Genomic DNA, 13822 nt, shown 5'->3' on the forward strand with positions numbered 1-13822 from the left:
CCTATTTATTCTTTTACTTACTTTCCTTTACTAGATTGATTTCAATAGATCTGTAAGGATTCTTTATATATTCTAGATTTATTTTTTTAAAGGTTATTTATTTATTTATTTCACAGAGAGAGAGAGAGAGAGAGAGAGAGATATCACATGTAGTTGGAGAGACAGGCAGAGAGAGAGGGGGAAGCAGGCTCCCTGATGAGCAGAGAGCCCGATGCGGGACTCGATCCCAGGACGCTGAGATCATGACCTGAGCCGAAGGCAGAGGCTTAATCCACTGAGTTATCCAGGCACCCATATATATTCTGAATTTTAATCCTTTTTTGGTGATAAGTGTTGGAAAGACCTTTTTCAAGTTTGTGGTTTATCTTTTCACTTTCTTTATTATGTTGTTTCAACAGAAGTTATTAATTTCAAAGTACTCAAATTTGTCAGGTCCTTCTTTTATGGTTGTGCTTTTTGTTTCTTTTTAAAGGACTTCTTCTTTACCTTGAGATCATAAATATATTCTTTATTTTCTCAAAAGCTTCATAGTTTTGACTTTTTAAAAAAGATTTTGTTTATTTATTTGACAGAGAAAGATCCCAAGTAGGCAGAGAGGCAGAGAGAGAGAGAGAGGGAAGCAGGCTCCCTGCTGAGCAGAGAGCCTGATGCAGAGCTCGATCCCAGGACCCTGAGATCACAACCTGAGCTGAAGGTAGATGCTTAATCCACTGAGCCACCCAGGCGCCCAAGTTTTGACTTTTGTATTGAAGCAATTACCCCATAAGTAGGATGTGAGTTAAGGATTAGTTTTCATTTATTTAATATGGAAAACCTATTTTACTAACTTCATTTATTGTATATCCTTTCAACACTATGTGCAATGTCAGATTTGCCCTAAGTAAGATTTCTATGTATTCAGGTCTCTTTCTGTGTCATTTATTCTGTTCTCTGTCTGTGACTAAGACTACATTGGTCTCTGAGATCAATGTTGTATCACTTTAAGTACTGTATCTTTAAAATAAATCCTGATACCTGCTATGGCTGTAATTCAGGACTGTCCTGGATCTTCTTGACACTTTGAACTTTTTTTTTTTTTTTTTTTTTTTTTTTTTTTAGTAGTTCCTATAACAGACATGGGGCTTGAACTCACAATCTGGAGATTAAGAGTCAGATGCTCTACTGACTGAGCAAGCCAGATGCCCTAAACCTTTGTGCTTTCACACAAATTTTAGAATCAGCCTGTCAGGTTCCATAAAAATGAAACAAAACAATACAAACAATTCTTCGTTCATACTTTGACTGGAATGACAGACTTTACTCCATTTTTGCTGTTACTCTCATGTTTTCATTTCCTTCCTCACCCAACTTGGATTCCATGTGTAATCCCTTCCTTAAAAATCCCCTTAACTCCCTTGCCCTTGTCCCCCATCTTAACACTTCTACCACATAATTGTTTACTCTGTGCCTGTACCCAATCAGCTAAAATTGCTGCAGAAAAACAAATAACTATACTGAGTGGTTTCATTTAAAATTTTTGACCGTGAACCTCAAATAGGCACTCAACACTAGCTCACATTCTACCACACTTCAGCATTCTGGAAGACTTTCCCTTTCCTCTCAAACTTCTTATTTTTTTCCCTCCTTTTTCCACTCTCAACTGAAATCTTATCTCACATTTCACTGAGACAGAGCAATGAGCCAAGACTCTCTTGTTACCTTGTCTCCAAATCTACCCACACATCAGTCCCAGTGTCTGCTCTCTCTGTTGTTACTAAGAATGAAGCTCACTGTTTCCACCCAAGGTCAATTCCTTAACTTGTGTTCTGGATCTCATCCCCTCTCATCTTTTCAAGATGTCTTCCTTTGCATTCTCTCTCTTCTACATCATCAATTTTTCATTTTCCACTGATGAATTTCCATTGGCACAAAAAACAGGCTCTATCATCAGACTAATAAGTAAGCAAGATCTCTGAGGATCTCTTATTTCAATTAATATTCCAGTAAGGGCAGTATGAGGTAGTAATTGTCAATGTAAACTCTAATGCTAGATTCCTGGGGTTCCAGTTTCATCTCTGCCACTGACTAGTATTGTGATCCTGAGTAGGCTACTCTGTCGAGTACAGAAGCCAAGCCACATGTAGCTGTTTATGTTTACATTACATTTATATTAATTAAAATTCAACAAAATTAAAAATTTTGTTATTCAGTGAAACTAGTCATATTTCAAGTATGGCTAATGGCTACCACATTGGATGGTGCACTATAGAACTCTCCCATCATTGCAGAAATTTCTCTTGCGCACCACTGGTCTAGAATAGCCTCTCTCTCTCTATCTTTATGTATTTATTTATTTATTTATTTGAGTGACAGATCATGCATGCTTGATGAGGATGGTAAGAGCAAAGGGAGAGGGAGAGAGAGAATTACAAGCTGACTCCCTGCTAGGCATGGAGCCCAACACAGGGCTCAATCTCATGACCCTGAGATCATGACCTGAGCCAAACTCAAGAATTAGACGCTTAACCGACTGAGTCACCAGGCATCCCAGCCACACTCTTTTAAAAAATTAATTTATCTTTATAATATTTATTTTTATTAATTTTCTAGCTTTATTAAGATGTAATTGACATATAACATTGTGTAAATTTTGGGTGTACCATGTGTTGATTCAATATACTTACATATGGCAAAATGATTCTGCCATAGCATTAGCCAACACTTCCATCGTATCACATAATTATCTCTTTTTATGGCAAGAACATTTAGGATCCATTTTCTAATTATATTCTGTCATAACACCACTTAAATTTTTATAACCTTATTCCTGTCTGATATATTTTATGCTCACTTGTTTATTTATTTATTGCCGATCTGTTCCTATAAGAATGTAAGTTCTGTGAGAACAGATTCTGCATCACCATCTGATTCTCAGTACTTAGAGCCATACCTAACAGTGCTGAGTTCAACAAATATTTATTCAGTGATGGCTGATAAGATATTAAAAAGCTTTGGGTTTGGGAAGAAAAATTGTTACCTAGACACAGTGTACTCATTTGTATGTTGTCAGTGGATAATAGCTATGATGTATTGATAGGGAGGGATGCAGTAGTTCCTCATATTTAGAAGTTGATGGACTTTAGGAAAGACCACCTGTCCTAAGACTGGGAGATGGGAAGCCTGGGTCCTGATATTTACACTATGTTAGTTGTGTAATATTATGGACCAGCCAAAGGTCTGATTAGAATATTTGAAAGTTTAAAAACTAGAGAACACATGTGAAACATTGTTGAGGAATTATAGACTTTATATGTGAGTTGTTTTGGAAGTAGGCTACCTCACAGTCTAAAGAATGTTCATTGCTTGGGGTGCCTGGGTGGGTTAACCCTCTGCCTTGGGCTCAGGTCGTGATCTCAGGGTTCTAGGACTGAGCCTTGCATCAAGCTCTTTGCCCAGCGGGGAGCCTGCTTCCCCCTCCCTGCCTCCGTCTCTGCCTACTTGTGATCTCTCTCTCTGATAAATAAATAAAACCTTAAAAAGAAAAAAGAATGTTCATTGCAAAATTGTCTATGGCAGCAAGCAGTTGAAAACAACTTAAATGTTCATCAGTGTGGGACATGATAAATACATTATGGTACAGCCACAGTGGAACATTGTGGAACAGTAAAATGACTAAACTAGAGATCTTGATTTATCAGTGTGAATAGATCTCAAAATCTAATAATGAATTGAAAAGAGCATTTGTAGATGGATAAACATGGTATAAACATTTATATAAATTTTAAAAACACAAAAAGTGACATGTGCGGCTGCTTATCCAAGTAGTTCAAGTATTAAATCATTGGTAGTAAGGCTATCCATATCTAAGTGGATACTTTTAGGGTAAGAAGAGGGAGAATGGGATCAGGGAGTGGTATGAAAGACTTCAAAGGCATTTAAAACATTTTATTTCCTTAAAATTTTGGAAGCCAACATACAATTAAAAAATCAGGGTGTTTGTTGTTATTCTCTAGAGTTTGCTATATATTTGAAACATTTTATGTGAGCTGTACGTATACCAAGGGATGACAGGCTGCATTATTTCAATAGTATGTGTGTGTGTCATAATGCAAGGTACAGAGGATTATAGAGAACTCATGTAAGACCTGGGTCTTGCTCTCCAGAAGTCTCCATTTTTTAAAGATTTATTTATTTATTTGAGAGACAGAGAGACAGAGACAGAGTGTGTGTGTGTGTGTGTGTGCGCGCGTGCAAGTGGGGGGAGGGGCTGAGGAAGAGAAACCCAAGCCAACTCCCTACTGAGTGTGGAGCCTGATGTGGGGCTTGATCCTATGACTCAGGAGACCACGACCTGAGCTGAAATAATGAGTTGGATGTTTAGCTGATCGAGCCACCCAGGTGCCCTGAGAAGTTTGCTTTTTTATTTGAAATGATAAAACGTACTTATATAAAACAGTTCAGGAACAGAAGTAGGCATGTAATTATGTATCAAAATGAGGTGTAGAAGACTGGAAATTAGAGTTCCTGTTGCAGCTGGAGAACTTATTGATGGATGTATAACTTGAAGAGTGAATTTGGGCAGACAGTATCTTCCAACCTGGAGAAGCATCATGTGCCTAGGTTTAAAAGACGCTAGGAGAAACTATCCTGTAGAAGTGAAGAGGGTTTCATTGGAGAGAAAATTGAATAGATAGTATTAAAAATACTCTGAGATAGTTTAATGCCAGGCCTAGGAATTTAAATACCATCCAATGATTAAGTGGGAAGCCACCGACCACTGTGAGAATTAGAGTGACATGGTTGCCTTGATTTCACTGAATATTAATCTGATTGCAGGGTGCAGGGTAGACTGGAATGGGGGAAGACTTGAAACAGGGAACTCAGCTAGGTGGTTGTTTCAGCTGTGCCCTGATATGCTCATCTAACCATAATTACCTCCCAGAGGCCCCATCTCCAAATGTTATCACATTAGGGGTCAGGCTTCAAAAGAGGGATTGTGGAGGAGACAAACATTCAGTCTGTAGCAGTAAGGAGTTATCCAGTTATCCAGAAGTTTCCTGGCTATTAAATACCAAAGTCTGCAATCATACCTAGGTCTTTTTTATTCCAAAGTTTGTGTTGAAATTTTGAAAAATGGATCACAAATGATTGGATTTAGAAGATGAAAGAGAAGGAAGGGATGTAAGAATCATGAGCTTTTGGTTGCCAGTAAAGGGCTTAATGGAAACTGGAAATTTGTGAGGGTAAGCAAGTTTGATGGAGGCAAAATGAGTTTGTTGTGGAAGATGGAAAGTTCGAGTTGATGGTATGCCCTCCCAGTGCAGATGGTTTATAGTCTGATGGAACTCTGGTGGTTTAAAGCTCTTAGATCTACAGTGTTGAAAGTCATCAGCGTAGAGGTGTTAATTAAAGCCTGAAGACTACAGTTCCCAGAAGGAATGAGTAGAAATAAAAAGAGAAGCAGACATGGTACTCTTAAAAATGTGTAAAGAGGCTAGATTGCATGTTTAGTGAGTGAGTGAGAGAAAAGGCCAGGGGAGTAAATGACAAAGACAGAGACAGAGAGAGACATGAGTGTCTTTAGGAATGCCCAACATAACTTTTTACTTGCTGAAAGAGATGTACAAACAAGAAAAGCAAAAGAAGAACAATCAGAGAAGAATTGCTCCTTGATTTGTTTGTTTGTGTCATTGAAGTCTGTTCCTTGAAGGGATTTAAGGAAGAAGAGGATAGTTGAATATATGTCATATATGATAGTGTTGGTTAAAGAGGATGACAACTGGTGCTTGATGATTGTAATCTTCAGTGATTCGGTAAAAAAAGCCATAGGAGTAAGAAGGGATCTTCTAGTTCCTACACTTTTTGATTTTACAGACCAGTAATACTTCAAAAAATATTTAAGGGAACTAAATAAGATCATTTTAAACAGTACAGTCTCTTATCTAGCTCATTTTCATAAAAGGGGAAAGAAAACCTTTTAACATAAATTGAGAAGGCCATAATTGTAGGGTAAAAATGTTTTGTGCTGAGGGTAGCATTTTTGATGTGGACTGGTGTAAATTTGATCCCCAACTAGAGCAGAACTTGCATTTGGGAAACACTGGAATAATACGATACAATACAAACAATGTGGTGTTTCTCACTCACATTCTCTGTAAGTCTGATGTGTTCTTGTTTCCAAAGCCAACTTTTGGGGATGCCTGGGTGGTTCATTCGTTAAGTGTCTGCCTTCAGCTCAGGTCATGATCCCAGGGTTCTGGGCTCCCTGCTTGGTGGGAAGCCTGCTTCTTTCTCTCCCACTCCCCCTGCTTGTATTCCCTCTCTTACTGTCTCTCTCTGTCAGATAAATGAATAAAACCTTAAACAAACAAACAAATGCAACTTAAAACAAACAAACAAACAAACCCAACTTTTGTTTATAAGACATCTTTCCACAGAGCACCAAAGAGGAGGTCTTAGGAAGTTCAGTAGATCTTTCTACACGTAATAGAGGCCAGTTAAAATTAACAAAGTGGTGGGGATATTCGGGAATATTCTTGGTGGGAATAGTACTCCAAGTTCAGGAATGAGTGAGACTGAATAAATAGTAATCATTTGTCCCATAAAACTGTAGTGGAATTTCACACATGGCTAGGAGAAAAACCATGGCTTATTTATTCCTTGACATTTCCAAGTGTATTTAGCTTCTAAGAGGATTCCAGGAGTCCAATAATTCTGTGAAGGAGCTCCCGAGACACTATAGTTTTCTACCCTCTCTCTGCCCGCCACTACCAAGATGGAGCTTTGGAAGCTTGACTTCATCGCCGAAACTTCTTGTCCAAAATGAACTGGACAAGTTTAGAATGGGCAGCCCTTAGGACTGGGGCTAGGTTGGAGCCAGACCGGATTCAGAAATAAGATAAAAAGCCCCTAACAATGCTGGAACCCACCGAAGCACAGGCTCACATGGAATGCTTACGTGTGGAACCTGAAATTTTATTACACAAAAACAGTTTTCTGCTGGTTTGAGAAAGAAAGAGTAAGAGACAAATTATGCAGGCTCAAATAACAACAACAAAAATGTACTATGCATTAAAATCTGTTTTGTTTTTTAAAAATAAATAGTTCTGAGGCAGACACTGAAATGAACAGATTTCAGTGCCAAGAGAGATAAAAATTGCCCACCCACTCACCACACAATATTATCCTCTATCTGTAGTGTAGGTTTCTGTTGCTTCTGCGACTATATTTGGCGGTCGCTGCTTTCACCAACTGTTCTCTTAAGTTTGAAAATACTGTCTTTGGTCAGTTTCCTTCATTGGTGTGATCTACAAGAAGTAGATATTTCTAAGTTCTGGAAAAAAAGCTTCTACAGGTCAAAATAACACTGTGCTGATGTTAATGAAACCACCAACATGAAAAACATTTCCTCAGAAAGTACTCTTTGTCATCCAACAGTCTCTAAGGAAAAAAACCAATAGCAATAGTTACAAAACATATTTACAAAGGCATGACTTAATTTTTCCCCTTTTACTATGGAATATAAAATATATAGAGAGAAGTCCACACAGCATGTATATAAAACTGCAGGAATAAATTGTAAGACAACCACCATTCAGATGAAGAAGTTCAATTTTGCTGGAGAATTCCCCCATCATTCCCATCTACAGATAACAGATAATCTCAACTTTTTAAACAGTAATTCCTTGCTTTTTCCAAAGTTATATTCTCTATGTAGGCATCTCTTATCAATACAGTTTAGTTTTGTCTCTTTTTGAATTTATGTCTCTGGCTGCTTTTAAGAGGATTTTCTTTATGGCTTTAGTCCACGGAGGTTTTACTGAGGTATGTTCTGGGGTTAGTTGCAGGTCCTGAATCTTCTGTTTGTTTTGGGAAATTCTCAACCATTATCACTATTGCTTCATTATTATCCCATTATTATCCTCATTCTGAACCATAACTCTACTTCCTATAGAGTTAGTTTTTCCCTGCCCCTTAGGTGAAACCACTGCTAATTCTAGTTTCTTCAGATAATGAAATAATAATTCTAGTACCTTAATAATAATTCTAGTATCTTCAGATAATGGAAAGTCTTCTGGTCACTTTAGTCCTTCAAACAGTTCAATAATTAAAATGCCCATTTAATAGTTAAAAATTCTAACTTCTTTAAACTATTCTTTAACAGCTTTATTGAAGTATAATTTTACATACCATAAAATTCATCCACAGTAAGTATATGATTTGATGATGTTTGGCAACGTACACAGTAGTGAAACCATACTTATATCCATTCACAGTCTGTTCCAACTCCTAGCTCCAGCTCCAGGTAACCAATCATTTGCTTTCAGTCTCTATTTTTGCCTTTCCTAGAAATTTCATATAAAAGAAATCATATAAATGAAGTGTGTGGTCTTTTGTGTCTAGCTTCTTCCATTCAGCATAATGTGTCTGAGTCTCATTCATGAGGTTGCATATGTTAGTGTATCCATATCAGTAGTTAGCTCCTTTACACTGCTGAATAGTATTCCATTTTACACCATATTGTGTTCGTCCATTCACTGGCTGATAGACATTTGGATTGTTGCCAGTTTGGGGCTATTCTAAATAAGCTTCTATGATCATTTGTATAAAAGTTTTTGTTTAGATATATGGTTTGGTTTCTCTGGGGTAGATACCCAGGAGTGGAATTGCTGGGTGATATGGTAAGTTTATGTTTAACTTTGTAAGAAACTGCCAAACTGTTTTCCAAAGCTGCAGTACCATTTTATACTCCTATCAGCACTCTCCATTCTGCTGATAGCAATCCTTGTTGAACAATTGTTATTGTCTTCTTTAAAAATAATTTTTTAAAGATTTTTTTTCAAAGATTTTGTTTATTTTTGCACATGTGTGCATACATGAGAGCAGTAGCCCAAGAGTGGTAGGGAGGGGCAGAGAGAGAAACAGACTCCCCACTGAGCAGGGAGCCTGATATGGGACTTGATCCCAGAACCCGGGGATCATGACCTTAGCTGAAGGCAGACGCTTAACTGATTGAGCCACCTAGGCACCCCATTAAGATTTTATTTTTAAGCAATCTCTCCACCAAACATGGGGCTTGAACTTACAACCCCAAGATCAAGAGTCCCATGCTCTACTGACTGAGCCAGCCAGCTGCCCTGTTACTGTCTTCTCTATAGCCATTCTGGTGAGTGATGGCACTTTATTGTAGTTTTAATTTGCATTTTCCTAATGAAAAATGATGTTGAGTGTCTTTTCATTTATCTATTAGCTAGCTATTCATATGTCTTCTTCGATGAAGTGTCCTTTCAAATCATGTATTGGTTGTATGTCCTTTATGAGATATAGGATTTGCATACTTCTTTCCTCAACCTTTTCATTTTTTCAATGATACCTTTTAAACAAGTCCAATTTATCTCTTTCTTTCTTTATGGATTATGCATTTGGTGTCATATTTAAGAAATTAAGAAACTATCAGAGAGGTAAGGAGACTATCAAGAAAACACAGTGTTACAGAAACCCAGGGAAGGTCAAATTTTAGGAAGGAGGATAATCACTAGTTCCAAAACCTACCAGAGATTCAGAAAGGCTGAAATCAGGCAAAAAAAAGTCATTAAATTTGGAGAATAATAACTGATGACTGATATTGAATGCTAATTTTATGCCAGACCTGTATTTTAAGTGTAATCTCATTTCTACTTTCAGGAAATAGATGGGGATTACTTTTCTTGAGTTTTGGTATCAACCCATTTTCCCCTCTCTACCTCTAAAAAATATTGATTCAGAGAGTGTAGCATAAGATTTAGAGACAGGAAATTGTCTTTAAGCTTGGGTTCTACAACTTATTAGTTATGGGCAAGCCACTTACCTTTCTTGTCTGTTCCCTCATTTGAAAAGTAGGAAGAGTCATTACTCACATGTGATGCAGGTCTGTTGCAAAGGTAAAGCATGCAAAGCATTCCATGCATTGCCTGGTCCATCACACATGCTTAAAAGCAAAAGTTTGTAATTACTAGCTGTCACAATCAGGTGAAGAAGATCTGAAAATGTTTTATAAATTATTACAGTCCATAAAATATATTATTGGCTTTTTGGAAACATAATATGCCGTGTCATGTATTGTACAATTCTAGTTTTTAAAAATCCTAAAAATCTTAATCATAAAGTATTTGGATTTCTCTCCTTTTCCATCATCCAAACAATATAACCAGTACTTTTTAATTTATTTTTATTTTTATTTTTTTAAAGATTTTATTTATTCATTTGACACAGAGCGAGAGCGAGAGCGAGAGAGAGAGAGAGAGAGAGAGAGAGGAAGAAGCAGGCTCCCCGCTGTGCAGAGAGCCCGATGCGGGGCTCGATCCCAGGACCCTGGGATCATGACCTGAGCCAAAGGCAGAGGCTTAACCCACTGAGCCACCCAGGCGCCCACCAGTACTTTTTTAAAAACATCTTTGTTAAGATATTATTCACTTACCATGTAACTCACCCACTGCATACGAGTCAGTGATTTTTAATATATTCAGAGTGTGCAACCTTCACTGCTATCAATTTTAGAAAATTTTCATCACTACAAAAAGAAGCTCTGTACCCATTTGCAGACTCTGGTTACCCCCAAGTCTGCTGTCCCTAGGCAATAAGTAATCTACCTTCTGTCTCTATAGATACACTTATTTTGGAGATTTCATATAAATCATACAATAACATGTGACCTTTTGTGATTGGCTTCTTTTTAAAGAAAACCAGAACTGAAAGAAAGAAAGAAAGAGAGAGAGAGAGAGAGAGAGAGAGAGAGAGGAAGGAAGGAAGGAAGGAAGGAAGGAAGGAAGGAAGAAAAGGAAGGAAGGAGGGAAACCAGACCTGGACAGTGGTTAAAGTGTTAACAACAGTTTTTATTCAGAAACTATTGCAATAGGGGAAAAGAGATCTCAGTATAACACAGGGCTTTTCTGAATACAGCTTGGACAGTGGAGTTTCATAGCTAAGTAGCAGGTTGCAAGGGTGAGCAGTGGTGGATGGGAAATTACTAAGAGGAGACATCGTGGGTAGGGGACTTTGTTACTAAACTGAACTATCTGGGTTCTTGCTGAAGGCAGACCAGAGTGACTAGATATGCCTGGGCAAGGGTGGTCCTAAGGAATTTGATCAGATGTTGAGGCTGGGATTCTTTCTAAAACTGGGCTCTGTAGGCCTGAGGACAAGGCCCAAAGATGGGGACCAGTGGAGAAAAGGTCTTAGAAGAGGCTGACTAAAGTTTGGTCAAGGAGAGTCTTTCTCACTTATTAGGTTTAGTGTAATGCTTCAGACTGCATTCATGTTCTAACATGTCTCACCACTTCCTTCCTTTTTATCATGGAGGAATATTCCATGGCATAGATAAACCAAATTTTATTTATCTGCTATTTGTCCAGTTAATGGGCATTTGGATTCTTTCCATTTTTTGACTTTTGTGGGTACCACTATTAAAATTCATGTACAGGTTTTCATGTGGTCATAAGTTTTCATTTCTCTTGGGTATATACCTAGGAGGGAATTGCTGGGTCATTCAGTAACTCTATGTTTAACCTTTTAAGAAACCTCCAGACTGTTTTACAAAGTGTCTACACCATGTTACAGCAGTGTATGAGGCTTCCAATTTCTCCACGACATTCCCCACACTTATTATTATCTATCTTTTCTATTTTAGCCTGTTTAGGGTGTGAAGTGTTATCTCATTGTGGTTTTGATTTGCATTTCCTGATGGCTAATGTCATTGAGCATGAACCAATACTCCTTTAATCCTGGTGAAGTACAGATAGGGGACACTTAAGGATAGAAAACAATCTGCAAATGGCCAATTAACATGTTTCTGTTGGAGCAGTTCTTCCTGAGATGGGCATTCACTATGAAGGCAAGTGGACTTACTCATTGTCTTCAGCCCCAGTAATCTCCTCACTTGGTGTTCTAGGTCAGCATTTCTGATCTAATTTTCTGATCTAATGCTCATATTGGTCATGTGTCACTACATATTATGTTGTTCACACCCTGCTCCAAATTATGAAAATGAAAAAGAGAAAAAGAGAGTTGGTACCTCAGTAAGAGACTCCATGGAAATTCATGACTTGACTTGAAAAAAATTGGTGCAATCTTGTATTGTTGCAGAAATTTCAAATTGTAGATCAAAAGCCTCTCTTCGTGGTCACTAGTACACAAGGAAAATCTTTCTTTTCTTTGTGTGGACATGGGTCAGCAAGCTGTTTCTGTGAACAGCTGGATAGTAAATATTTTTAGCTTTGTGAATCATAAAGTTTCTGTTTCAGAAACTGCAGCTGTAGTGTAAAAGTAGCCATAGATCATACATAAACAAATGGGTGGGGTTGCTTTCTAATAAAACTTTATTTACAAAAACAGGCATTGGGCTGAATTTGGCCATGGGCTCTGGTTTGCAGATCTCTGAAGTAGAAAAATGGGAGATTCTTGGCAAGATCTGTTTCTATAGTAACTTTGAAAATGAACAAGAGAGGATGCTTTTTTGTTTTTCCTACACAGATGTTTTACAACTGGACTTGGCTTCTTATTACCCTGGGTGGGTCAACTGATTGATTTTGCAGAGGTTATTTGTCTCTTTCCTTTATAAATTTTATTTTATTTTTTTATTGCTAGGACAGCATCTTTGAAGCATTTAAAACTAGATCAGAGAGAATTTAGAACAACTTATTCATTTTTTGACTACTTCCTTTTTTTCTTAGGGTATGAGAGCACGTAAGTCTTTATTTAATTATTTCATTAATTTAATCAGTTTAAACTTTTTCAGTTACATCTCATTTCTATTACATTGGAAAAGCCTATAAAATGATGCTAGTTTTTTAAAAATATTAATTAATTAATTAATTAATTTATTTTATTTATTTGACAGACAGACATCACAAGTAGGCAGAGAGGCAGGCAGAGAGACAGGGAGAAGCAGGCTCCCCGCTGAGCAGAGAGCCTGATGCGGGGCTCGATCCCAGGACCCTGAGATCATGACCTGAGCCAAAGGCAGAGGCTTAACCCTCTGAGCCACCCAGGCACCCCATCCAATACTAGTTATTGATAGACATGAGAGGACAGCCAACTAGGGGAAAAAAAAAAAACCCAAAACCTCTAATGTTTCATTTCTATGCCTAGGTTACTAGAGCTGCTGTCTTTAAAAATACTCTTTAAGCAGCTTAACTGAATCAAAATTTAGAGTAAAATAGAAGCATGAAGTGAATAACCAACCTTCTGGGCCGAGAGGATAGGCAGGGGACCTGGGTTTCAGGAAATGTTGAGCCACATCTGTGATTTTTCCTCAGATCCTTCCTAGCTACATAATGCAGTAGATTCCCCTGGGCTCAAGCTAGTCGAGATATATTTCTATCGCTTGCACCTTAAAAAGTCCTACCTAATACAGAAGACTTCATATTGGCATTGAGATTCAAAAGATAGTGGCTGCATTCTAGCAGATAAGGGAGGGAACAGGGTCCAGGCAGAGGGAAAAGTAGGCACAAGTTACAGAGCATGGAAGCAGATGAAAATATTGTGTGCCCTGGGAATACCAGGGACTTTACTATTGCTGGAGATTTCAGTTAAGAACAGATAGAAGTAGGAGATGAGGCTGGAACAAAGAGCAAATCATGAAGGGTTTTATGTGCCTTTCTGAGGTGTTTAGGTTTTATTCTGTAGGTGAGAATTTTGAGCAGGGGAGCTTGTCTTCTATTCATGTCTTCTGCCCATTTCTTGACTAGATTATTTGTTTTTCGGGTGTTGAGTTTGACAAATTCTTTATAGATCCTGGATACTAACCCTTTATTGGATATGTCATTTGCAAATATCTTCTCTCATTCTGTAGGTTGCCTTTAATCTT

This window comes from Mustela nivalis (assembly GCF_964662115.1).
Source record: "Mustela nivalis genome assembly, chromosome: 6".
NCBI lineage: Eukaryota > Metazoa > Chordata > Mammalia > Carnivora > Mustelidae > Mustela > Mustela nivalis.